This window comes from Muntiacus reevesi, chromosome 14 (assembly GCF_963930625.1).
Source record: "Muntiacus reevesi chromosome 14, mMunRee1.1, whole genome shotgun sequence".
Lineage (NCBI taxonomy): Eukaryota > Metazoa > Chordata > Mammalia > Artiodactyla > Cervidae > Muntiacus > Muntiacus reevesi.
Window position 1 is genome coordinate 23,271,841 of NC_089262.1, and position 27,037 is coordinate 23,298,877.

Below are 27,037 nucleotides of genomic sequence, written 5' to 3' on the forward strand. Positions count from 1 at the left end.
TAGGAGAAATATCAGTAACCTCAGATATGCATAAGACACCATCCTTATGGCAGAAAGTGAAGAAGAACTAAACAGCCACTTGATGAAATTGAAAGAGGAGAGTGAAAATATTAGCTTAAAACTCAACATTCAGAAAACTAGGATCGTGGCATCCAGTCCCATCACTTCATGGCAAATAGATGGGGAAATGGTGGAAACAGTGACAGACTTTATTCTGAGGGGCTCCAAAATCATTCTAGATGGTGACTGAAGCCATCAAATTAAAAGATGCTTGCTCCTTGAAAGAAAAGCTATGATCAACCTAGACAGCATATTAAAAAGCAGTGACATTGCTTTGCCAACAAAGGTCCATCTAATCAAAGCTATGATTTTTCCAATAGTTGAAAGATAAAGAAAGCTGAGCATAGAAAAATTGATGCTTTTGAACTGTGGTATTAGAGAAGACTCTTGAGAGTCCCTTGAACTGCAAGGAGATCAAACCATTCAATCCTAAATGAGATCAGTCCTGGGTGTTCACTGAAAGGACTGATGTTGAAGCTGAAACTCCAATACTTTGGCCACCTGATGCGAAGAGCTGACTCATTGGTAAAGACCCTGATGCTGGGAAGGTATGAAGGCAGGAAGAGAAGCGGGCGACAGACATGAAATTGTTGGATGGCACCTTCGACACAATGGACATGTATTTGAGCAAACTCCGTGAGATCATGATGACAGGGAAGCCTAACATGCTGTAGTGAATTGCCCTGCAAAGAGCTGGACATGCCTTAAAACTGAGCAACAGTAATGAAAGAGTGTTAATTATTAATGTTTGGAACAGCTTTAAGATGTTATGGGTATAAAAATACAAAATCAATCAAGCAAGATATTATCAACCCTTTGGATATGATTTTAGTGCATCATTTTCTATTATACTTTAAAAGATGTTTCATGAAGAAAAAATACTCATTAAATTATTTAGTCTTTGAAAAGTCTTCATTTTTAAATGAGGAATGAGACCTTTTAGTCCATATAGCTAATGACTTGTACATTAAACCTTACAGGTTTACAGAAAGCACTTAAGCACTTGCCTATATTGCCATTTTTATTTCTCAATATTAATTTGTGTAATAGATAATATATTTACTTTAAAATAGGGTAATAAATGCTCAACTTCTATGAGGTCATGGAGCTACAAAACTTTGACTCAAAACTCAAATACAAAGCTCCTAAATCCTACCTCAAAACATGATAGCAATAAATAATGAATTCTTTACTGCACTAACAAAATTAGGAAACTTTTTTTTAATACCTAATACTTTGAAAACACTCAAAGTATATGGAAAACAAATGAGTTTGAACTTATGGGAAAATTTTAAAAATTAGAATTTCATCTGATAAGATAACCAGCTAAAAATTTGAGTCACATTTAAATATCAAGAAAAGAATTGTTTTAGTTTTTACTCAAGGAATGAGTTATAATTAACATTAGAAATTCTCTTTATATCTTTTTAACAGTTGAATTCAGACATCAAAAATCCAAAATCTAATTGCTAACATAGTTAAAGTTGTAAAAAGGAAATTGATTTCTTAAATTAATGATTCATTTATTAAAAACTGATAATAAGAAAATTCTTATATCCATAAACTGTGCAAAATATACTAATTGTGACATGATATCATTTAAATAATTGAGCCTGGAATTATTTAGAAATGTTAATATTTTTTAACATCTTGGGATTTTTCACTTACCTTTATGTAGGTAATAGGAGTTGATGAGAATGGTACTTCATTTGTAGGAATTATATTACTTATTAGAGGAAATGAAAATAAAAAAAGTGAAAGTGTTAGTTATTCAGTCCTATCTGACTCTTTGTCACTTGATGGACTGTAGCCTGACAGGCTCCTCTGTCCTTGGAATTCTCCGGGCAAGAATACTGGAGTGGGCAAGAATACTGGAGGGGGAAGCCATCCCCTTCTCTAAGAACTCTTCTGCACCCAGGATTTGAACCCCAGTCTCCTGCATTGCTGGCATATTCTTTACTGTCTGAGGCACCAGGGAAGCCCATTAGAAAAAAATGCTTCAGTTCAAATCCTTTTTGGGTTTAGCCTATAATAAAATAATAATCAGTGATGGCTAAATATCTTATTTAAATTCAGTGTTACTAGATTAAAGACATAAAGCTTAATTTTCTAGTTTACTTGAATATTAGCTTCCTACAATTAATTAGAAGCTTAAAATTTAATATCATTATTGTTCCTCTCACTATTAATTACCAAAGTTATATTTTCTTTTATTATCCTACAATACTGATATGCAATTTTAATTGCATTCTTTATACCTTTATAACAAAAATAAATGTGCCTCTTGAGAAAATAAACTAAAATATGTTAAATATTTTCTTGTAAAAATGAATGGCCTATAATTTCTTTCCTTTTACCTAAAATAGGTCAGTAAGTTCCTATCTTTCTAAAATGAAAAACTTTTATCATTAGTTCTTACCAAGTAACTCAGAATTGAATATTGATATGCATTATCAATATTGATTTGATTTGAAAGATTTGATTTCTATATTTTGGTAAATACATATATTTCCAATTAAATTCAGAACAGATCAATATTTGCTATATAAAATGTAATAGAAATTCAGTCAGAACCCAATCAATTTAGCATTCTATTTAATGTGTAAAGCATTATCTTAGGTAGAAGTATAATTTCTATAAAATTGTATGTTTTTTTCCTCCATTATAACTTTATAAGACAGAAAGTTTCAACTTTAAAATCAAGGAAGAGCTGCAACAGGACTGATATGAATTTTAACAAAATCTCAGTTCCAAGGAACAATTTGAGAAACTAGGTATTAAGTTTCAACTACCATACACCAAAAAAGACAAACAAACAAACAAGAAAATCCTCTTGATATAGTTTCCTCTCTATGTTTCCTATTATTTGGAAAATACTTTAATAAGACTTTAAGCATTTAAAATATTTATACTAAAAGACATAATTCTACAATCATCTAAATGAATAGCTTATGACAATACTGAAGAGATATTTCTCCCACCACAGATCTTATTCTTTTTTTTTTTTTTTTCAGATCGTATTCTTTAATTTGGAACTGACAAGTAAATACAAAATATGGCCACAAAAAAAATCTAAAAATTCAAAGTATTTTAAAATAAAACTCAAATATAACATGAAATCTACAGCTGGAATCTCCAGATTTTTTTCAGATAAAGATTTATTTCACTTTGAGAAATATAATGGTAAACCCTGGGAAACCTATTTATTCCTTGTTATTGAAAAGGATATGAAATGTATTACCATTTCCTGAATAAATGTTATTTAGAGTGCACATGCCACATCAATGTTTTTGCCTTAAGAGTTTTCAAGAATCAAGTATATTATAGATTCTACAGTTCTATTTTCAGGGGAAAATTAACACATGCATATATATAATTATTGCCATGTACTTCTGATTTGATAGTCTAAAGTAACCAAGAAGTTTCAGTGTAGACTAAACATCCTGAAGAATCTCAATAATTTAGGAATAACCAAGCAATAATAGTATACATATTCTTTCATCACAATTCTGGAATAATTTAATAATTTTTAATAGAAAAAAATATACATTTGATGGCAATAAACAGAATTTTGCTTGAGTTAGTAGGCTTGCATTGGAATGAAAATTATTGATCCTTACAATTAAAATGCTTCTTGATATTTAATATTTAAATATGGGGGACATTTCACTTACTGAAAGAATCCCTTTTCCTCATGTAACAATGTGTAATAGTAATGATGTTCATATGTCAGCTACTCCATATCACCTCAAATGCTGTAGTGACAAAGTTGCTATGAATAACCAGAGAGCAAACTGTTAAACAATTAAAATATCCACTAATTTCCTTTTTATAAAATCATCTTCATGTGTCAAACTCAAATAGATTCAATACCTTATGGTGAAATTGTTAAACAACATTGGATTAATTGAATGTGTTCGTTCACACTATTGATATAATCATAAAAAATTTACTTAATATTTGATAAACAGGTTCGATTGGCAGAGCTGAAATATTAATCTCCCATTTCTCTTAATTATTTTCTCTAGTCTTGTGAATCATATTTGTTATCAATGATATAAATGGATAACCTGAGTTTGTTGTTGTTCAGCTCCTTACAAAAGTTAGAAGGTAAAAGGAGCCCATGCATGAAAGTCCTCTGAACTAACACATACTTCTCTTGGAATATAGCATCTAAAGGAGAAAGAAATCAGCATCTGGTACCTACTCTCTCTATGTGTGCTCATGGAGGGTGAAATTTGTTCCTTTAGGTAATTTTCATTGAACTAATTACCATTATCAATGTTATTTTCATAAATCTAACTTTTGTCTCCTGTTCTCTATTTATACTCTTGCATTTGATAGTGCAATGTCTCTGTCATAATACTCCATGAAATGGGAGTCAGAAAATGGAGTTGAAATTCTGAGTACTTTAAAGTGGTGCAAAGTTGCTGACTTTATCCAGTCTTTAAATGATTCAGAGATGAGTAAACTACTCCTCCATTTTGAAAGCTAGAATTAAGTTCACACAAATTTATGTGGAAAAAAGTGACAATTAACTGAAACATAAATAATATTTTACTTATACTGGTTCTTGAGAAAAACATGATTTTAACAAGCTTCTGAAAGATATTCTTCTTACAGAATACTCTACGATTGCTAATTTTAATAGAGCATCTCTTAGGAGTATTGACTTTAAAAATATTGACAGGAGACAGAAAGGAAGCTTTCCCAATTTCTTTGACTGGGTAAATTCTTCAAAGGGGAAGGAAAAGATTTAGTAGATATCAAGTGCAAAGCACGTAATGGCAAAAGTACTAATAATAACACATATGAATAAAGTTTTGCAGCTTAATAATACTCAGGTTTCTAAAAATAAAAATAAAATAGCTATTAAAGTTTACCTCGTCAATACCAATTTCTATGACAAATTATCACATGCCAGTCATTTCAGAATATATATTGAAGGGATAAGTAAGGAAGTCAATTAGGAATGGGAAGAAGAAAACCTTTTAAATGCTTATATTTATTTAGCAGACACTAATTGATAGCAAAAAAAAAAAAAGCAAATATTATGTGCCAGACATTGTTCTAAACATCTTACACATACTTTCTCATTTAATCTTGATGTAAACCTTAAGCTTTGTACTATAATCATACTCATATAACTGCTGCAATTGTGGACAAGGAGATTTAATAACTCTTGGGATCATAAAAGTCATAAGCAGAAAAGCCAAAGTTCACACATTTATCAATTATTCAATAATGCATTATTATATAGTAAAGGACCTTACACATTTAGATTGGAATTGGAATTATGTTAATCTTTTTTCCATTCTTTATAAGTAAATCTAAAATGTATATTTGATCAAAAGTTTTAAAAATTACATTTTATGCAATCACACAACTGAAAATTTAAACCTTTTCTAAGATTAAGATATCATAATTTCTAATTTACTCTCATATTCCCAAAGCAGTGTTCTCAAATTAAAACTACTAAATAAGGGGAATATTTACTACCTTAAGAGAAGATTGACAACTTTGTGTTTGATTATAATACAAAATAACATAATTTGAAACCTGATATTTATATTTGCCTACAATAGGATTTCAAAAGTAATACATTAATCAAAGCTATTAAAGTGTAAGGAGGCAGTTTTCTTGCTTCAAGAGTAAAGAGACTTTCTATTAAAAAACTCACAAAGTAATAGAATATAATTCATGAGATTCATGTCATGGTTTAAAACACAAACTAGTAAATAGTAAGAAATGCATTAAAGATAGTTTGTTGTTAACCTAGACTTTCACACTATGTGTGAAGTGCATCTTGGATGCAAAATGAGCATCTTCCAAGCTCAGAATGACTTGCCAAACACTGGAAATTCATTAAGTTTAGCAATATTAAAAAAGTATCTTATGAATTTTATTCATGAAGATTATGTAATTGTGAAATCCCAAATTATTACATACACAGAAATATGAAGTTTAGATTGTTTTCATTCCTAACTGATGCTTTTCACAATTCCTGGAATATACCAGTCACAGTAAATTGGTTACCAAATCATCTGTCCTTTTTATGGAAACTAGTAAAGTCCAAAAGGCTTTGAAAAGAAACTATTTTAATAGCAGACATTTTGCAATACACATATTTTTTCCAACATTTGTTCAATATATATGTTTTGTTGATTTACCACTGTTAGTTACACGCTGGAAACCACACAAGTTTCTCACATAAAACTCTAATTTGTAATGTTTGACAATCTACATGGTGCAAATAATCCCTATCATAGGGGATTTCAAGCATTATCATGATGTCATTGAAAGAGGAGTTGTGAAGAATGCACAGAGCCATCCCCACCCCTTCATCTTTCTTGGGCCATATCTAGCACATGGTCATGCAACTGTATAAGTTGCAGCAGGGAACAAAAAGGTCATCAGAGCCTCTACTCCCAGAGAGACTTGAAAACTTTTACTATTCTGAACAAGGCAGGATGAGTAAGCAGTTTCTAACATTTAAGTTCATTAATGATTCTTACATAAGTTATCATGATTTAATTTAAAAGTATGCTCATTTAATCATTTACACATACACAAATAACCTTGATATGGTCCATACTTCAGGAAATGACTATTTTCATATAATCTATTTTACTTGAAATATGTTTCACATACAACATTGTATAAATTTAAGGTATGTAACATATTAATTGCAGCCATGAAATTAAAAGACGCTTACTCCTTGGAAGGAAAGTTATGACCAACCTAGATAGCATATTAAAAAGCAGAGACATTATTTTGCCAACAAAGGTCCTTCTAGTCAAGGCTATGGTTTTTCCAGTGGTTATGTATGGATGTGAGAGGTAGACCGTGAAGGCAGTTGAGCACCAAAAAATTGATGCTTTTGAACTGTGGTGTTGGAGAAGACTCTTGAGAGTCCCTTGGACTGCAAGGAGATCCAACCAGTCCATCCCAAAGGAGATCAGTCCTGGGTGTTCATTGGAAGGACTGATGTTGAAGCTGAAACTCCAATACTTTGGCCACCTGATGCGAAGAGCTGACTCATTGGAAAAGACCCTGATGCTGGGAGGGATTGGGGGCAGGAGGAGAAGGGGACGACAGAGGATGAGACGGTTGGATGGCATCACCGACTCAATGGACATGAGTCTGAGTGGACTCCGAGTGTTGGTGATGGACAGGATGCTTTGATTCACGGGTTGCAAAGAGTCGGATACGACTGAGCTACTGAACTGAACTGAACATGTTAATATGTTATGTTATATATTATAATGCAATTGCCATGGTAGCTCTAATTAGCACATTTAACACATTACGTTATTGTCAAATCTTTTAGTGATTGAGATAATTAAGTTCTAATCTTTTAGCGAGTTTGATAATTATAATGCAATAGTGTCTATATTTTGAGGCTTCCCTGGTGCTCAGACAGTAAAGCGTCTGCTTGTGGTGCAGGAGACCCAGGTTCAATACCTGGGTTGGGAAGATCTCCTGGAGAAGGAAATAGCAACCCACTCCAGTACTCTTGCCTGGAAAATTCCATGGACTGAGGAGCCTGGTGGGCTACAGTCCATGGTGTCGCAAAGTCAGACACGATTTGCAATTGCCATGGTAGCTCTAATTAGCACCTCTAACACATTACATTATTGTCAAATCTTTTATGATTGAAATAATTAAGTTCTAATCTTTTAGCAAGTTTGATAATTATAATGCAATAGTGTCTACATTTACCATACTGTGCTTTAGATCTGTAGGGCTATTTGTTATTTATTATTCTTCTTAAGTTTGTACCCTTAAACGATACCTGTCCTATGCCCCACTCCACATCCTGTGGTAATCATTTTACTCTGTTTTTAGGAGCCTGGATCTTTTAGAATCCACATACAAGTGCTATGATGCAGTTCTTATCTTTCTCTGACATCTCACTTAGCACATTATGCTCTAGGTCCATCTGTATTGTAAATGGCAAGATGTCTTCCTTTCTTATATTTGCATATTTTTATTCATCTATTACTGAACGCTTAGTTGTTGTTGTTATTTTTTGCATTTCTTGGCTACTGTGAATAACACTATAATCAACATGACAGTGCATATATCTCTTTGAAGTTCTATCCTTTTTTTTAGGTATAAGTGGAATTGCACTTATACCAATCTGACCATATTTTTAATTTATTTAGTAAACTCCATAATATTTTCCACAGTCATTGAGCCAATTTGCATTAATGGCACTGGGAAAACTGGATAAACACAAAATGAAATTTTACCCCTATCAGACACCATACACAGTATTAACTTGAATCAAAGACTTAAATGTAAGACCTCATAACACTCCTAGAAGAAAACTAAGGAAAGATGTTCCTTGACATTAGTCTTGGCAATAAGTTTTTTAATATGATGCTAAAAGCACACACACACACACAAAGGAAAAGCAACAAATGGGAATACATCAAACTTAAAAGCCTCTACACAGAAAAATAAACAATAAAATGAAAAGCCAAACTACAGAATGAGAGAAAACTTTTGCAAACTATATTCTGAACAAAGATTTATTATCCGAAATAATTATCTTTGAAATGGGAGAGTGCCTAAGTATTCTAGGTATTTGTAAAAGAAAGAAATGACCAGATACAGTTGGAACTATAATGTTGAACAGAAAGAAAATTATAATCCTCTTTACGGAAGTCAACCAAATTTTTGTTCACTTTCTTATTTCAGTTTTTGAAGGAATTTTGTTGAGAGGATAGTCTGAATAATTTTCATGCTGGCAGATATTTATGTTGATAGTACAATGAATAGAAATCACAGTTATCTGATAGTGAGTGAACAGCTTTAACAAATACAAGAGTGCATGATGAAATTTCAGCATGTCAAAAAGCCATTTTTTCTTATTATTGCTCTTTGAAAGGAGTAACAGCAAAAGACACATTTTGTATCCTGGAAGGATTCCTGTCACTATTCATTAACTAAATTATCTAAGCATTTGATGTTTACCCCTGAATAACTGAAGAGTAAGTTTTTAGGATTCACATAAATGTTATAAACTAATTAGTAAATATAAATTTCAAATTTTTCTATTAATATCTTCATTTGCTCTTCATTATCATGTAATTCCTCGATTGAGGAATAGTAAGTTAAGTGGTTACCATGGGACTAGATAATTGAAGGAGCAGTTTACCATGGTCAGTTATCAATGATTAAAAACATTATGTCTGAGGTTGGAAAATTTTTCATTAGGAAAATATTTTTTGGAAGTTCAAGTTCCATGTTGTTTATCTGTTTCTGTTTGGTTGGGCTTTCTTTCCTTTTTTTTTTTTTTCTTTTTTACCAAAGAAGAGAGTTAGATGATTCAAGTGAATGAATAGAATCGCTGTTAGCAGAGTACTTTTTCAGAATGGATTATATATAATTTGATTAAAGACCTTTCTGGCTCATTTCCTTGATTCAGATGGATTTGTGTCCTCAACACAAGCCACTTGAAGTGGAGAGCTGGAGTCCTATGTAATGAGTGTAGTGGTAGAAAGAAGGGACAGCTTGCATCATATCTCAATCCCCAGATTTCCACTAGAATTTCTAGGATAAGCTTTTTAATGATCAGTGCTTATTTTAGCTCTATTAAAAAGTTAAAATGTGACTTTTTTTTTCCTGGTGCTTGGGATAAAGCAATGGAAAAGTAGAAAAATATCCCTATAGATAGATACACATATATAAATTATATTAGATAATAATATGCCAAAAAAGAGAAGGAAACTGGAGTATATAGGGATGACTCTTTTATGTCAGAGGGTCTAAAAGACATGAATAAAATTAAAGAGTAAGCCACATAGATATATTTAGGTTGATATTCCAGAGACAGCAGCAGATATGTCTTTGTGTTGATTGTTTACATGGTGTATATGAGGGTTGAAATGAATCAGGGTGGGAGGAAGTAGCAGACGATGAGAATGGAGAGGTTGCCAGAATTAGTTTAATTGTATGCTAAGTGGGATGGCTACAGAACCATTGAAGTTTCAAATAGGAAAGTGTCAAAATAATATTTACATTTTTTTTTCTTTAAAAAAAAATCAGTCTGGTTGCTGAATTAGAGGAGAATAGGAAATGGGGAGCAGGTGGATAGTGAGAAGCAGTAAGCTTTTCCAAAGGAGTATTCCAATAGAGCAGGCAAAGGAGGATGGCAGTGATGGGCATTATAAGAATAATTTAAAAGTAGAGCATCAGAACTTGCATATGTTTTGGAATATGAGAAAGCAGAGAAGGCATGGTTTTGCCAAGTTTTTTTGGCCTGAGTATCTGTATGAGATATGGTGCATTTTAATGAAATGGAGAGCACAGAGGGAGCTGTGTTTTAGTTGTAGGGTGAATAGGTTTCTTAAGTAGAAGTGGATCAAACAGGAAAAGGATTTTAATTGCTTCTTAATCATAATATGACTGAGCAGGGTACCATGAAAATTGCTGGGCAAAGATAGTCAAAGGCAGTTTCTGGCCAAGCATTAGGAAACATAAATCAAGGTGGGTTTATACAATATTTAGAACAAGAATATGCATGCACACACACTCAGATATCAAGTCGACCTCTCATTGGACCCCATGTAATGAATCTTTGGTCATTTTCCACTAACATCTATGTGGAGGAATTAAAGATTTAGTCACTATAGCTATATATGTTTGACATATTAAAATGAAGTCTGATAACCAAAATATTTCTATATTTATTTGTAATTGACTAGCACTATATCTGGAAGAAGCACAAGCTGGAATCAAGATTGCCGTGAGAAATATCAATAACCTCAGATATGCAGATGTCACCACTCTTATGACAGAAAGTGAAGAGGAACTAAAGAGCCTCTTGATGAGAGTGACAGAGGAAAGTGAAAATGTTGGCTTAAAGCTCAACATTCAGAAAACTAAGATTATGGCACCTGGTCCCATCACTTCATGGGAAATAGATGGGGAAACAATGGAAACAGTGGCTGACTTTATTTTTCTGGATTCCAAAATCACTGCAGATAGTGATTGCAGCCATGAAATTAAAAGATGCTTACTGCTTGGAAGGAAAGTTATGACTAACCTAGACAGCATATTGAAAAGTAGAGATATTACTTTGCTAACAAATGTCTGTCTAGCCAAGGCTATGGTTTTTCCAGTGGTCATGTATGGATGTGAGTGTTGGACTGTGAAGAAAGCTGAGCCCTGAAGAATTGATGCTTCTGAACTGTGGTGTTGGAGAAGACTCTTGAGAGTCCCTTGGACTGCAAGGAGATCCAACCCGTCCATCCTAAAGGAGATCAGCCCTGGGTGTTCACTGGAAGGACTGATGCTGAAGCTGAAACTCCAGTACTTTGGTCACCTGATGCGAAGAGCTGACTCATTGGAAAAGACCCTGATGCTGGGAGAGATTGGGGGCAGGAAGAGAAGGGGATGACAGAGGATGAGATGGCTGGATGGCATCACCGACTCGATGGACATGAGTTTGAGTGGATTCCGGGAGTTGTTGATGGACACGGAGGCCTGGCTTGCTTTAATTCATGGAGTCGCAGAGTCGGACATGACTGAGCGACTGAACTGAGCTGAACTGAGCACTATATCTGATGCCTTGCACGTTTCTACAATGCATATTTTCTCTTATACTTTCTCAAAAAAAATTTTTTTAAACAAAGCAACTTGTAATCACTAAAACTACTTTCTATTGTTGTTCAGTCACTAAATTGTGTCTTACTATTTGCAATCCCATTGACTGCAGCATGCCAGGCTTCGCTGTCTGTCACTATCTCCCAGAATTTGCTCAAACTCATATCCATTGAGTCTGTGATACCATCCAACCATCTCATCCTCTGTCGCAGCCTTCTCCTTTTGCCTTAAATCTTTCCCAGCATCAAGGTCTTTTCTAGTGAGTCAACTTAGCTCCATCATCAGTCCTTCCAATGAGTATTCAGAGTTGATTTCCTTCAGGATTGACTGGTTCAATCTCCTTGATGTCCAGGGGACTCTCAAGAGTCTTTTCTAGCACCACAGTTTGAAAGCATCAGTTCTCTGGTGCTTAGCCTTCTTTATGGTCCAGCTCTCACATTTGTATATGACAAATGGAAAAAATCATAGCTTTGGCTTTTTTGGTAAAATGATATTTCTGCTTTTTAATTGCCATCTAGGTTTGTCATAGCTTTTCTTTCAAGGAACAAGTGTCTTTTAATTTCATGGCTGCACTCATTGTCTTCAGTGATTTGGAACCCCAAAAAATAAGGCCTGTTACTCTTTTCACTTTTTACCTATCTATTTGAAATGAAATAATAGGACCAGATGCCATGATCTAATTTTTCTGAATGTTGAGTTTTAAGCCAGCTTTTTCACTCTCCTCTTTCACCCTCATCAACAGATTCTTTAGTTCCTCTAAATCTGTCGTAATTGGTGACAACTTTCCATGAGTAATTGTGATACACAATGTCAGTCAATTAGTGGCAACCTCACTCTTCTGAAAGGATGCCAGTACTTGAACTCTACATTCATATAATCCTAACAGGACAAACAGTGCGCTTTTTTCAGATAGACAGCGCCCTACAGTACAGCTGCTACTTTAACCAAGAATAAACTCAGGTTTTATTCTGATACTGAATGTTGGCCTCATTCTTTGATAACTGAAGCTTGCACCACTACTATTCTGAAGTTTATCTTTTGAAAGCATTCTATATGAACTTTGAACATGAAAACATGACTAAGCGTCTTGGACAAATAGAGTTGTTGTTGTCATTTTTTCTTCCTCTGCCAAGTAAATGTTTCTGTAGCCATCTGAGTTTTCAATTATTTAAATATGCCTTAAATTCATTTTGTTATGTTAGGGTTTTCAAATGGTCCCCAGGCTTGAGAGAGAGAAAACAACAAAAGAGTAAATGACTGACAAAAACTTTTTCAAGTCTTTTCTTGAGAGTAGATTGGAAAAGTTTCAAAATTGTGATGTAACAAAATTAATTTAAAGGAAACTTCCAGAATAGAATCCAGGCATATTTTGAACAATTTTCTAGGATAGATCCAATATCCAAAGTAAAGGAACATAGTTTTATTTTTGTAAGTGGGCTTAGACATGCAAAAGAGAATTGTTTGAAAAATTAAGTTAGAAAGGGTAATTTCTAAGTGAGATTTTCACCAAGTAGGTAAACATTTTTAATAAGATCTAAAGGGTTAAAAAGTAACTTATATACTTCAAAACAAAATTACTGTTCCTTAAAAGAAAATAAGACTGATTTGTCTGCTGTCCTCTGAGAACTGGAAATCTTTGGGTATGCAAGCTTCAAGATCATAGGGGAAAACAAAAAGGAATGTTAACTCTTGACTAAGAATCACATGGACAGAAGTTAAAAATGTATAAAGTGATGCCACTCTGTAGGAGATTTTAGCCCCTACTAAAATTGTAGTATTTATGTTGCTGTAGCCTATAATTGTTGTAGCCTTCTTTTAAATTCCCAAAGGAAATATAGATGCACAAAATACAGCTTTCTTATTGACATGTATGTATTGTATCTAACCAATACTCTCTAAATATTGGATCTCTCAAAGTGCCAAAATCACTAGTGAAGTGAGAATGTTTGCTAATACTAAGTTCTTTCACATGTCCTTGAAATTGTGATCATTATTAGAAAAATACTCTTTTATTCTCTGTGACACAGCTAATGTAAGATTATATCAATGTATGACAAAACCCACTGAAAAATAAAATTAAAAAAAAAAAAAAAGATTAACAGTAAATTTATTTATAAATGGAACTACCATTTGTAAAATATCCTGTAGGAAGTGTGTTAAAGCAAGTTCAAGTTTTTGTCCCCACAACAAAATTTGAATTGATTTTGATACCTTGACCTTAGATACCTACATTATTAATGTCTCAAGAAATAATCCAATAATTAAAAATGACTGCAGATCTACTGGCAAAAGATTCTGCCCAATTATAACATTTAGATCACAGCTTATCATATTGCAAATTAAGTCTTCCCAATTATAGCTATATTTTATGTGTATGAACATTTAGGTCATGCTTTATTGGGATTAACACAACAACATGGCCCACTTTAAAAATCATAGCTTGCCATAGCCTTGATCCAAGGGCCAAAGCATATTCTCTATGCCTCAGCACAATGGTTTGCTAGAATAAATTAAACAAATTATCTTTAGACTTTATAGAATCATTTGTATATTTTATGGTATATATCAATCTTTAATAAATAAAACCAACTGACATTTTATGCCTTGAACAGGTAAAACTCTGCTGATTAGCATGTTGGAAAGGCTGCTCTTACAAAAATTCTTGTGAAAAGATTTGTTTAAATAAAACAATAAAACAAATTCATAGATAAATTCAAATATCTCAACATAGATGCATGGAATCTTACCCCAGTTCTAAAAGAAAGCACTGGATAGGGTCAGGTTGCAAAATCCATGGGTATAGCTCCACAGTAAACCTAGTGGCATCAGATAATTTCATGAATGTTTTCTAAAATTGTCATGAGATAACTTTTAACAATGTGTGTGTGTGTGTGTGTATGTATGTGATTGAGTGTGTGTGCACGCTTAGTTGTGTCTGACTCTTTGTGACCCTTTTGACTATAGCCCACAAGGCTCTTCTGTTTATGGAATTTTTCAAATAAGAATACTGGGGTGAGTTGCCATTTCTTCTCCTGGGGATCTTCCTGACCCCGGGATCAAACCTAGGTCTCCTGCTTTGCAGACTGAATCTTTATCCACTGAGCTATGAAGGAAGCCCTAAACTTTAACAATTGACATAGATTTTAAAAGATATAAGGAAATGTCACTAGGGAAATTTTTTCTAACTTAACATAGGATATGACCATTCATGCATTAGTTATATCCAATAAAATCCTGAAATTAATGATAATAGTGGAACATGGAAGTTGCCCAAAGGAACACTTCTGCATGCCCAAATGGATTTTATACATCTGTTTCCTCTGTTTGTTATGAATATGTAATTTTGATAATGTTTATAATTTTATGGATATGTTGAAATCTCACCTCAGTAAGTCTAAATATAGTTCTTCTGCTTTTATTTTGGTAAAGGTTATCTAAGAGTTGGTCATCATTAAAAATTTAGGATGGCACTTGGTGAATATTTTTCTCCATAAATATAAATGGACATGAATGTATACAAAGAATTATTGAGAAAGGTTATCAATTTTTGCTTTCTATGTTAGTAAATAAATGGATAAATGGCCAGTGTATGTCAATCAATTGAAAAATAATTTGAAGATCACAGTTTAAACCAGAAAAAATCTTTGTCTGTCTTTCTGTACTCTCTTTTAAATATGAGTTTTCCAGATTCAAAGAACAGTTCTAACCTGAATTATCCACCTAAATATAGGAAGAGGAAATTTAAAAAAAAAAAAAAAAATTAGAAAGAAGGTAACCAAACTTAAACTAATTCTCAAGCTATTTGTTCTATCTTTACATTTCAATCTATCAGTCAACCTTATATTCTGCATGCCACATTACCACAGGGTTAATCCTGGAACCAAACTCTATTTACTGGATTTTAGCTATTCCATGGATATTAGAAGTCCTGGATATTCCATTGTTGCTCACAAACATTTGAAATGGCAATAAAAAATATATATAGAACATATATTTTTAATAAATTAGTAATGTGAGGAAATTCTCATCATAAATATTATGTGACACAAAGTATTATAGGAAAAAAACACATTAGCATATGTCAAATATCTCAATGTTGGTTTGTGTGTTTAGGCCCAGGAAAATAACTAGTAACAAATATTAAAACTTCAATATTCAATATCCCTGAAAAATAGCAATGTAGTTGACTTTTATTATATTTTATATTTTTGTGGTCTACAGTTTGTTCATGACAACCGTATATTTTTGTTATGAGTAGCGAATGTAAATAAAAGTATTTAAATTTAAGTGTAAATTTGTCATAATGATTCAGATGTATTTAAGGTTTATAAATTGGTACATTTCTTGTTTTAACATTAACAAATGTTCTCATAAAATATTTAATATTTTATAGCACAAGTAATTTTCAGTTATAGCTAGTGCTTGTTTTATAGTGCAAAATAAAACATGGAACGATTTAGGTAGTTTTGCAACCGCTTAAATACTAAAAGAGCAAGATCGTATATATTATCAGTTTCTAGTCAGCCAAACTTTAAACATTTAAAAAAGTTTTGTTAACTTATTTTGTTGTTGTTGAACATAAATATATGTATATAGCTATGTATCTACATAGCCATCCATACAGATAGATAGCTATAGATAGAATTTTTTGGGTGTGAGGGGTATTTAACCTTTATAAAGGATAAATTGAAGAAAACTCACCAAAGTAAACATTCTGTTGTTAAAAAAAATCCCTTATGCTGAAGTTGTTTATATTTTCTAACAAAATAAAAAAAAAATGATTGTTATGATTGCTACTATTTCAGTAAAAATGATTATACATGAACACTTTGATACTATTAGAATCTACAAAGACATATAAAAATAAAATTAGAAATTGATCTGTATGTATGGCATGCATGCAATTTAATAATTTCAAGTGTTATCAAACTAATGTAAATTTACAGACATCTACAGAGGCAGTGTGTTAGATAGAGCTGGGACCTCAGTCAGCAGTCAGCGTGAGTCAAGAGCCCTCATGGTTCCCCTCTGCTTCAGCGTTCCCTCTTTCTGGGGCAAGGGTCCTGGTGCTGGGAAGGAGACATCACATGCTTAAAGGTAACAGAGTCAGCTCGGGCATGAATCTCAGGACTTCTGCTTGGGACCAGATCCTGCCCCTGAGATGATGGTGACAGGCACTGAACGTAGGGGAAATCCCACCTCACACCCAGCTACAGCTCTAGCCCCTCCATCTCTAGCCCCACACTTGCTAAGGGAATAGCTTCCAGGATGCTCTGGGGAATGATGTGACTTAGCTTACATCAGGAGAAGGCAGGGGCACCCCACTCCAGTCCTCTCGCCTGGAAAATCCCATGGACGGAGGAGCCTGGTGGGCTGCAGTCCATGGGGTCGCTAAGAGTTGGACACAACTGAGTGACTTCACTTTCACTTTCCACTTTCATGCATTGGAGAAGGAAATGGCAACCCACTCCAGTGTTCTTGCCTGGAGAATCCCAGGGATGGGGGAGCCTGGAGGGCTGCTGTCTATGGGGTCGCACAGAGTCTGACACCACTGAAGTGACAGCACCAGCAGCAGCAGCAGCTTACATCAAATCCAGCTCTCCAACCAAAGTCTTTGTAACATGCAGTCTGTATAGGGATGCTCCCAGATAAGATCACCCTTTAAGACCACAATAGGTAACTGTTTCAATTAAACTCATAGATAAAAAGAAGATAAGCAAAAGGAAAGGTAGAGGAACTGCTCTCAATTGAAACAATAAGAGAAAACTGAAAAGAATAGTGAAATAGAAATAACTTACCAGATAAAGGATTCAAAACATTGGTAATAAAAATTTAACTGAATTAGGAAGAAAAGAATAGATGAACATGATGAAAATTTTAACAAGGAACTAGAAAATATATTAAAAAATAATAATAAAAGACCCAATCAGAAACAGAATCTAATGACTGGGGGGAAAAGAAAAAAAAAAAAAAAAAAAACAACAACAGAAGGAATAAATAGCAGACTAAGAATAACACATAAGTGATGCAATATAGAAAAATAAAAACTACCCAATCAGACTAGTACTGAGAAAAAAAAATAAAAATAAAAACAACAAATAAAAGTTTAACTGATCTCAGGGTATATATTAAGCCTAGCAACACTCATAGGCATCTGAGAAGAAAAGTGAAGTTAAGCACTCTGTCATGTCCAACTCTTTGTGACCCCATGGACTGTGGCCTACCAGACTCCTAGGTCCATGGAATTTTCCAGGTAAGAGTACTGGAGTGGGTTGCCATTTCCTTCTCCAGGGGATCTTCCCAACACAGGAATCAAACCTGCGTCCCCCACATTGCAGGCTGATGCTTTAGGTCTGAGCCACAATGGAAGCAAGAAGAGAAGAGGGATAGAAAATGTATTTGAGGAAATTATGGCTGAAACTTTCCAAATCTAAAGAAAGAAACAGATATCCATGTAAAGAAGTGTGCAGAGTTCCAAACAAAATGAACACAAACAAACAGACACAAAGACATATCATAATTAAAAATGTCAAATTTTCAGAGAATTTTAAAGGGAGAAAGAGAAAAATAGTCATATATATAAGGAAATTCACAAAAGGCTATCAGCTGATTTCACTGTAGAAACTTGCTGGCCAGAAAAGATCATGATATATTCAAAGGTCAGAAGTGAAAAACCTGCAACCTAGAATAACTAACCAATAAAATTATCTTTTAGAATTGAAGAGAGACTTAAAGAACTGAGATAAGAAAAAGCTAACAGAGTTGTGAATACTAAACCCACTCTAAAAGAAATGACAAAATTTCTCCTCTGAGTGGAAAAGAAATAATAATTTATCAGAGAGGAAAAGGCCCACTGGTACTTAGGAAAGGTGAATATGTATTAAGGACTGAGGATCAAACCCTTAAATATGCCATTAAAAAGATTAAAAACAAGAAAATTCAACTGTAACTACCATAAACAGTTTAGGATTAAACATAAGTATATAAAATACAACATAAAAAACAAAATGTTGGTCTTTTAGAGTGTTTTTGAGCTTAATGATTACCCAACAGATAAAGATTGATATATGTTTAGTTCAGTTTAGTTGCTCAGTCATGTCTGACTGTTTGAGACCCCATGGACTGCAGCCTGCCAGGCCTCCCTGTCCATCACCAATTCTCAGTTACTCAAACTCATGTCCATTGAGTCAGTGATGCCATCTAACCATCTCATCCTCTGTTGTCTCCTTTTCCTCCCACCTTCAATCTTTCCCAACATCAGGGTCTTTTCAGTGAGTCAGCTCTTCGCATCAGGTGGCCAAAATATTGAAGTTGCAGCTTCAGCATCAGTCTTTCCAATGAATATTCAGAACTGATTTCCTTTAGGATGGACTGATTGGATCTTCTTGCAGTCCAAGGGACTCTCAAGAGTCTTCTCCAACACCACAGATCAAAAGCAGCAATTCCTCAGCGCTCGGGTTTCTTTATAGTCCAAATCCCAGATCCATACATGACTACTGGAAAAAAAAAAATAACTTTGACTAGATGGAACTTTGTTGACAAAGTAATGTCTCTGATTTTTAATATACTGTCTAGGTTGGTCATATCTTTTCTTTCAAGAAGTAAGCAACTTTTAATTTGATGGCTGCAGTCACCATCTACAGTGATTTTGGAGCCCCCCAAAAATAAAGTTTGTCACTATTTCCACTGTTTCCCATCTATTTGCCATGAAGGGATGGGACCAGATGCCATGATCTTATTTTTATGAATGTTGAGTTTTAAGCCAAATTTTTCACTCTCCTCTCACTTTCAACAAGAGACTCTTTAGTTATTTGCTTTCTGCCGTAAAGATGGTGTCATCGTCACATCTGAGGTTATTGATATTTCTCCCAAAAATCTTGATTCCAGCTTGTGTTTTTGAACTTAATGACTACCAAGCAGATATAATTATAGATCAATAGATGAGCCTCATGTTAATCATAAGTTGAAAACCTACAATAGATACAGCAAACCTAAAAGGACAGGAATGAAAACATACTATTAAAAGAAATAATCAAAAGTCTGTTCTGTACATCTGTGTCTCTTTTTCTGTTTTGCATATAGGGTTATTGTTAACATCCTTCTAAATTCCATATATATGTATTAGTATACTGTATTGGTCTTTATCTTTCTGGCTTACTTCACTCTAAATATGGGCTCCAGTTTAATCCATCTCATTAGAACTGACTCAAATTAATTCTTTTTAATGGCTGAGTAATATTCCATGGTGTATATGTACCACAGCTTCCTTATCCATTCGTCTGCTGATGGGCATCTTGGTTGCTTCCATGTCCTGGCTATTATAAACAGTGCTGCAATGAACATTGGCGTGCACGTGTCTCTTTCAGATCTGGTTTCCTCGGTGTGTATGCCCAGAAGAGGTATTGCTGGGTCATGTGGCAGTTCTATTTCCAGTTTTTTAAGAAATCTCCACACTGTTCTCCATAGTGGCTATACTAGTTTGAATTCCCACCAACAGTATAAGAGGGTTCCCTTTTGGATTCTGTGGGAGAAGGCGAGGGTGGGATGTTTTGAGAGAACAGCATCAAAACATGTATATTATCAAGGGTGAAACAGATCACCAGCCCAGGTTGGATGTATGAGACAAGTGCTCAGGGCTGGTGCTCTGGGAAGACTCAGAGGGATGGGGTAGGGAGGGAGGTGGGAGGGGGATCGGGATGGGGAATACATGTAAATCCATGGCTGATTCATGTCAATGTATGGCATAAACCCACTACAATATTTTAAAGTGATTAGCCTCCAACTAATAAAAATAAATGGAAAAAAAAATAAAAGAAAAAAAATCATTAAACCACAAGGGAAGAAACAATAAGATAAGAGAGAATTACAAAAATAACTCCCCCCAAAAAACAAATAATAAAATGACAAAAAAAAAAAAAAAAACCACAATGTTATGTAAATATCAGTGGACTAAGTGCTCCAGTGAAAAGAGAAATGTTGGCTGATTTGGGAAAATAAAATACAAAAACAGGAAACTTCTATATGCTACCTATAAAAGACTCACTGCTGAGCTAAACACACAGAGAGTGAAAGTGAGGGCATGGAAAATGACATTTCATGCAAACAGAAAGTTGTAGTAAAATTCATGTCAGATAAAATAGACTTTAAAACAAACACTGTATGACAAAACAGAATGGATCATTTCCTTTATTATTATTCTTGTATCATATGTAATAATGATAAACCCCAAGAGGATATTACATGCATTACCATAAATCCACCTAATATAGGAGAACCTGAATATGTAAAGCAAATAACAGACATAGAGAAAAAGGACAACAATAATAGTAGTGGACGTTAACATTCCACTTATATTAATGAAAAGACAACAGAAACAAGAAATCAGTAAGGCAACAATGATCTTATATGTCAGAGTAAGCTAGTTGCACTTATTATATGTCCACAAGGCATTATATCCAAAAACTGAATACACATTCTTTTCAAGGGCACATGTAAAGTTCTTCAGGATAGATCACAAGCTAGGGCACAAAATAACTCTCAACAAACTTAAAGAGATTGAAATTATATCAAGAATTCCCTCAGCATACAACAGTATAAAACTAAAAATCAATTAAAGAAAAACGGAAAAGGAACAAACATGTGGAAACTGAACAACATGCTACTAAAAATCCAAGGGATTCAATGCAGAAATCAAGGAGGAAATCAGAAAATACCTTACTACATTAAGAAAATAAATAAATAAATAAAATAGAAACACAACATTCCAATAATCTATGGGATGCCAAAAAGCACCTCTAAGAGGGAAGTTTAGGGTGATTCAAATTTTCTCAAGGAAAAAAAAAAAAAAAGCAAATCTATAACAGCCTAACCCACGATGTAAAAGAATTAAGGGGTAAAAAAAAAAAAAGAAGAAGAAGAAAAAGAGGAAGCCAGGCACAAAGCCAGTAGAATAAAGGAAATATTAAAGATCAGAGAGGAAACAAATAGAAAACAAAAGCAACAACAACCAAAATAGTAGAAAATGTCAACTGTTTTTTTGAAAATAAATTAAAAAAAGATAAACATTTAGTTGCATTCCTCAAGAAGAAAAACAGAACTGAAATAAAGTAAGAAATGAGGAGGAAAACTAATGACAGATACCACAGATACAAAAAAAGAATTAAATACTGTGAACAGGTATACGTCAACAAACTACAATCTAATAGACAAATTTCTAGAAACCTGAGCCTGTCAACACTGAATCAAGAAGAAACCAATTTGAGCACATGGGTCAATAGTAACGAAATTGAATTTATAATAATAAAAAAATGTCTCAGCAAACAAAAGTCTAAACCAGATGATTCCATGGGGGAATCTACCAGAAATAATAATAACTAACAGTTATCCTTCTCAAGCTTTTCAAAAAAACTGAAGAGGGAAAAACACTCCAAAATTCATTCTATAAGACTATCATGACCCTGATGCCAAGACCAGACACTACCAAAAACACAGAAGTTACAGGCCAATATTCTAGATGAATGTAGATGCAAGAATCCTCAATAAAATATTAGCAAGCCAAATCAAATAATATATAAAAAGAATCATACACCATGATCCATTTCAATTTATTCCAGTGTTATAAGGATGGTCTCAATATTTTCAAATCAATCAGCTTGAAACATCATATTAACAAAATGAAGGACTGAAATCATCTCAGTAGAAAGAATAAAGCATTTGACAAAATTAATATATTCTTTTATAAATACTCAACATAATAAAGGTTCTTTATTACAAAGCCACAGGCAGCATCAACTCAATGATGAAATGCTAAAAGTCTTCCACTAAACTGGAGCTTCCCAGGTGGCACTAGTGATAAAGAATCTGCCTGCGAATGCCAGAGACTCAAGAGTTGTGGGTTCGATCCCTGGGTTGGGAAGATCCCCTGGAGGAGGAAATGGCAACCCACTCCAGTGTTCTTCCCTGGGAAATCCCATGGACAGAAGAGACTGGTAAGCTACTGTCAATGGTGTTGCAAAGAGTCAAACAGGACAGTTTACACACACACACACACACACACACACACACACTAAGTAACAAGACAAAGATTCTCACTCTCACCAATTCCATTTAACACACTATTGGAAATCCTAGTTATAGCAATCAGACACAAAAAATAAATTATATATATTTATATATAAATATATATATATAGTATATATAAAATTATATATATTATATAAGTATACTGAATCACTATGCTGTATATTTAAAATAATTTAATATTGAAAATCAGTTCTACTTCAATAAAAGTAATTTTAAAAGGGAATATTATACCCATTAACTGTAAAATATTACCTTGAAGCATTCTGACCGACACTGTTGAATCAAAGTAAAGAAGTATGTGTGGATTTCAGAATATATGATTCCTTTTCAGAGTGTAGTATCTATATATTGCTTGTGTCAGCTGAAATTTCTATATTTCTCTGAGAAGTACATTTATATATTTCTGCAAGTCTCACATTATTTTGTAGAATATCTATGAATATCTCTGATATCTGTGTGCATTCTTGTATATCAACTCTCCTGTGATCCACAGTGTCCTGAATAATTTTCTATCATTATTTTCTAATATTTACTGGTATCATTTATTTATATAATTTTGCATATATTTATGTAATTGTATAGAAAATTCAAAATTAATTTCATCAAATCAAGAACTGTCCCTCATCATCTTTGTATTACAAGCCACGGAGCTTACTACTTGGAAAACAGAAAGTATTCAAAAAATTTTTTGAGTGAATGATGAATGTCTGAACTTTCTTCCACAAATCTACTCTTATGGACAGAAAGATTAATAGACACTTCATTTTTCACCGAGTTTTCCAAAAATGAAACTCAGTGTTAATAATTTCAAAATAAAAAAGCAACTAGTTATCACAATTGATGCCCTATATCATAAATCAGAAGAGTCAGCATTCAATCATAAAATAGGGTGGTAGATATAATCTGAGATTGAGTCAAACAGGTGAAGACAAATAATGATTTTTAAGATGTGGTGAATTGTATTCCTTTTAGGAAAAGAAGAGGCAGTCATAGAATGGACAGTTACTTTTTTTTCCCCAAAAGCTTTGAATTCTATTAATTAATTAGTGATTTATTTGCTCTAAATTCTGACAAATGTTTCTCTCTTACACTTTCATTTGTCTCTTCTTTAAAAAAATGTAAAGTATAATGCCTACAAAATTTAATCTGTAAAATGTGTTAAGAAAAATATGTATGTGTATTTTACAGTTTTGTCAAATATTAATCTCATTTCTTGCATGATTTTATTTTCTTTAATTTTTAAACTTTTTATTTTTTATTGAGGTATGGCTGATTAGCAATGTTGTGGTAGATTCAGGTGAACATCGACTGGACTCAGCCATATATGTACATGCACCCATTCTTTCCCAATCCTCTCTCCTACCCAGGCAGCCTGGCGCACAACATTGAGCAGAGCTCCATGTGCTATACAGTAGGTCCTTATCGGTTATCTATTTTGAATATAGCAGTGTATCATCAAATTCCAACAAGTTACTTCATAGATATCAACAAAGCAATTCTGGAGTTTATCTAGAAAGAAGATTCTTACATTCTTCCCCACTCACATACAAACACAAAACCTTACAATGCCTCACAGACCTAAATGTAAAACACAAAATTATGAAAGTCCTAGAAGCCTAAAGGAAAATCTACATAAAAATAATAATCCATGAAAGAAACAATTGGTAAGTTGGATTTCATGAAAATTGAAAATATTTACACTATGAAAGGATATGTTAAGAAAATTAGAAAACAAACCAGAATTGAAAAAAATTTACAAAATATACATCTAAAAAAATACTATATCTACCATATGTAAAGAATGCAAAAACAGCAATAAGAAAACAGATTTTGAAAATGGGCCAAAGACTTCAACATATATTTTACTAAAGTAGATATGCAGTTGGCACAAAAGCATATTAAAAATTCTGTAACTCTTATGTTATCAGGGAAAGACAAACTTAAAATGCAATACAATAAAAAAAAAATAAAGAAAAAAAAATGCAATACAATACTACTTTATACCTATTAATGACCAGCATCTGGAACACTGACAACACCAAATGCTGGTCAGGATATAAGGCAAGAACTCTCATTCTTTGCTTGTGTCAATGCAAAATGGAACAGATACTTTGAAAAACAGTTTGGTAATTTCTTAGAAAACTAAACACAGTATCCAGCAATTGTACACTTTGGTATTTACTCAAAAGAACTGAGAATTTATGTCCATATAAAATCTACATACACAAATGTTCATAGTAACTTTATTCATAACTTCCAAAACTGGGAAGAACTAAATGAATGGATAAATATACTGCAGTATACCCAAGCAATAAAATATTATTCAGCACTAAAAAGAAGTGAGCTATCAAAGCCATGGAATTATATTGAAGATACCTGAATACAAGTGAAATAATCTGAAAAACTATATTCTCTGTGATTCCAACTATATGACAGTAAGGTCGCTGGTCCTATTCCATAAAGTTGATTTAAGAATCTGTTACTATATTAAGGAAATTAAAAGTGTTTATTTTTTGCCTACTCTATGACCTTTATATGCAATCTCTGATTCTTACAATTCTTTAAAGCAGATGATACTGACTTCCATTTTACATATGAGCGATCTATAGCTCAGAGAAGTTAGCTTAATTGCTTGAGGAACACAGCTGATATCCGCAAACTACATGATATTCTGCATAAGGTAAAACTATGGGGACAATAAAAAGTTAAGTGGTTGCCAGTGTTGAGTTGCCAGAATATGAGTTGATGAATTTGGTAATCACAGAGGATTTTTAGGATCAAAAAAAAAATCTCTGTGTGATACTATGAGACGAATTTATTTTATCATATATGTGTCTGAACCCATTTAACGTACAACATCAAGAGTTAAGAGTCATGTAAATTATGGTTTTTGAGTATGTTGTGTCATTGTATGTTCATTAATTGTAAAAAAAAATTCATTATGCTGTTCAGTGATTTGATGATGGATGAATCTATGGCTGCTGCTGCTAAGTCACTTCAGTCTTGTCTGACTCTGTGCGACCCCAGAGATGGCAGCCCACCAGGCTCCCCCGTCCCTGGGATTCTCCAGGCAAGAGCACTGGAGTGGGTTGCCATTTCCTTCTCCAATGCATGAACGTGAAAAGCGAAAGTGAAGTCGCTTAGTTGTTTCCTACTCTTAGCGACTCCGTGGTCTGCAGCCTACCAGTCTCCACTGTCCATGGGATTTTCCAGGCAAGAGTACTGGAGTGGGATGCCATTGCCTTCTCCGTGAATCTATGGAGAAGGGTGTATATAGGAATTCTCTGTAACTTTCTCTCAGTTTTACTAGGAACCTGCTCTAAAATAATATGACAAATGTATGGTAGTGTTTTTCAATTTCCAAATGTGATTTATAGCCTCAGTGATATGGAACCAAGCATATTGGTGACCATTGTATCTTTACAGTCCTCAAAACAAGCTCTAATACATCATTAAAATGCATCATTAAAAAGTGTGAGGGTAAAAAAACAAAGCTTTTACTTTACCACTCTGTGCTAACTTAGCTTTGAATAAGAATATATTTATGAAAGCAAGCTCATTAAAACTTTGAAGTTTAGAAACATAATTTTATTCAAACTTCAATTTTAGTATTTATCACAGATAATCTTAATTATCCCAGAGCAGTAAAAAGGAATTACTAATATTTACCTCACAATAATAATTTAGGTCCAAAAGAAAAAAAAAAAAAAGCACAATATTTTGTGAAACTTCTTTGTAAGGTATATAGTGCTACATTTACAGATTCATAATGTCAGTTGCAGAGGGTGCAGGATAGTCATATGAGGTCTAACTAAAAGTAACATTTTTCTATATAAGAGGAGTAAAAAGTTTTGTTTAGAATCTATACAAATATATAATATATATACATATTCTAGAATATCAGTGCAAATATAAAGCATATTGTATAACACTCTGTATGGAAACCTCATGACATGACTTTATGATTCAAGGAGACATAATGAGTTAACTATAATTTTATATATTTTGGGCTTATGAAGAGTTTGCTGATCTATCTTGCATTATTCAGACAAAGCAGTATGCTTTGCTCTTTGCTCCTGGCTTTTGGCATTGGGATCTTGAGTATGAAGCACCCCCTTTAACCTTCCAAACTGATTATCTTACTAACTTTTCTTTTTTTATGACAAAGCATAAACTCACCAAGAAAATATGCATAGCTCAGTTTTGTATAAAGCAAAGCATAATGTCCTATTCATCCAAAAGTACATGGAAATTAGCAGAAACAAACTGTTCCTGAGCA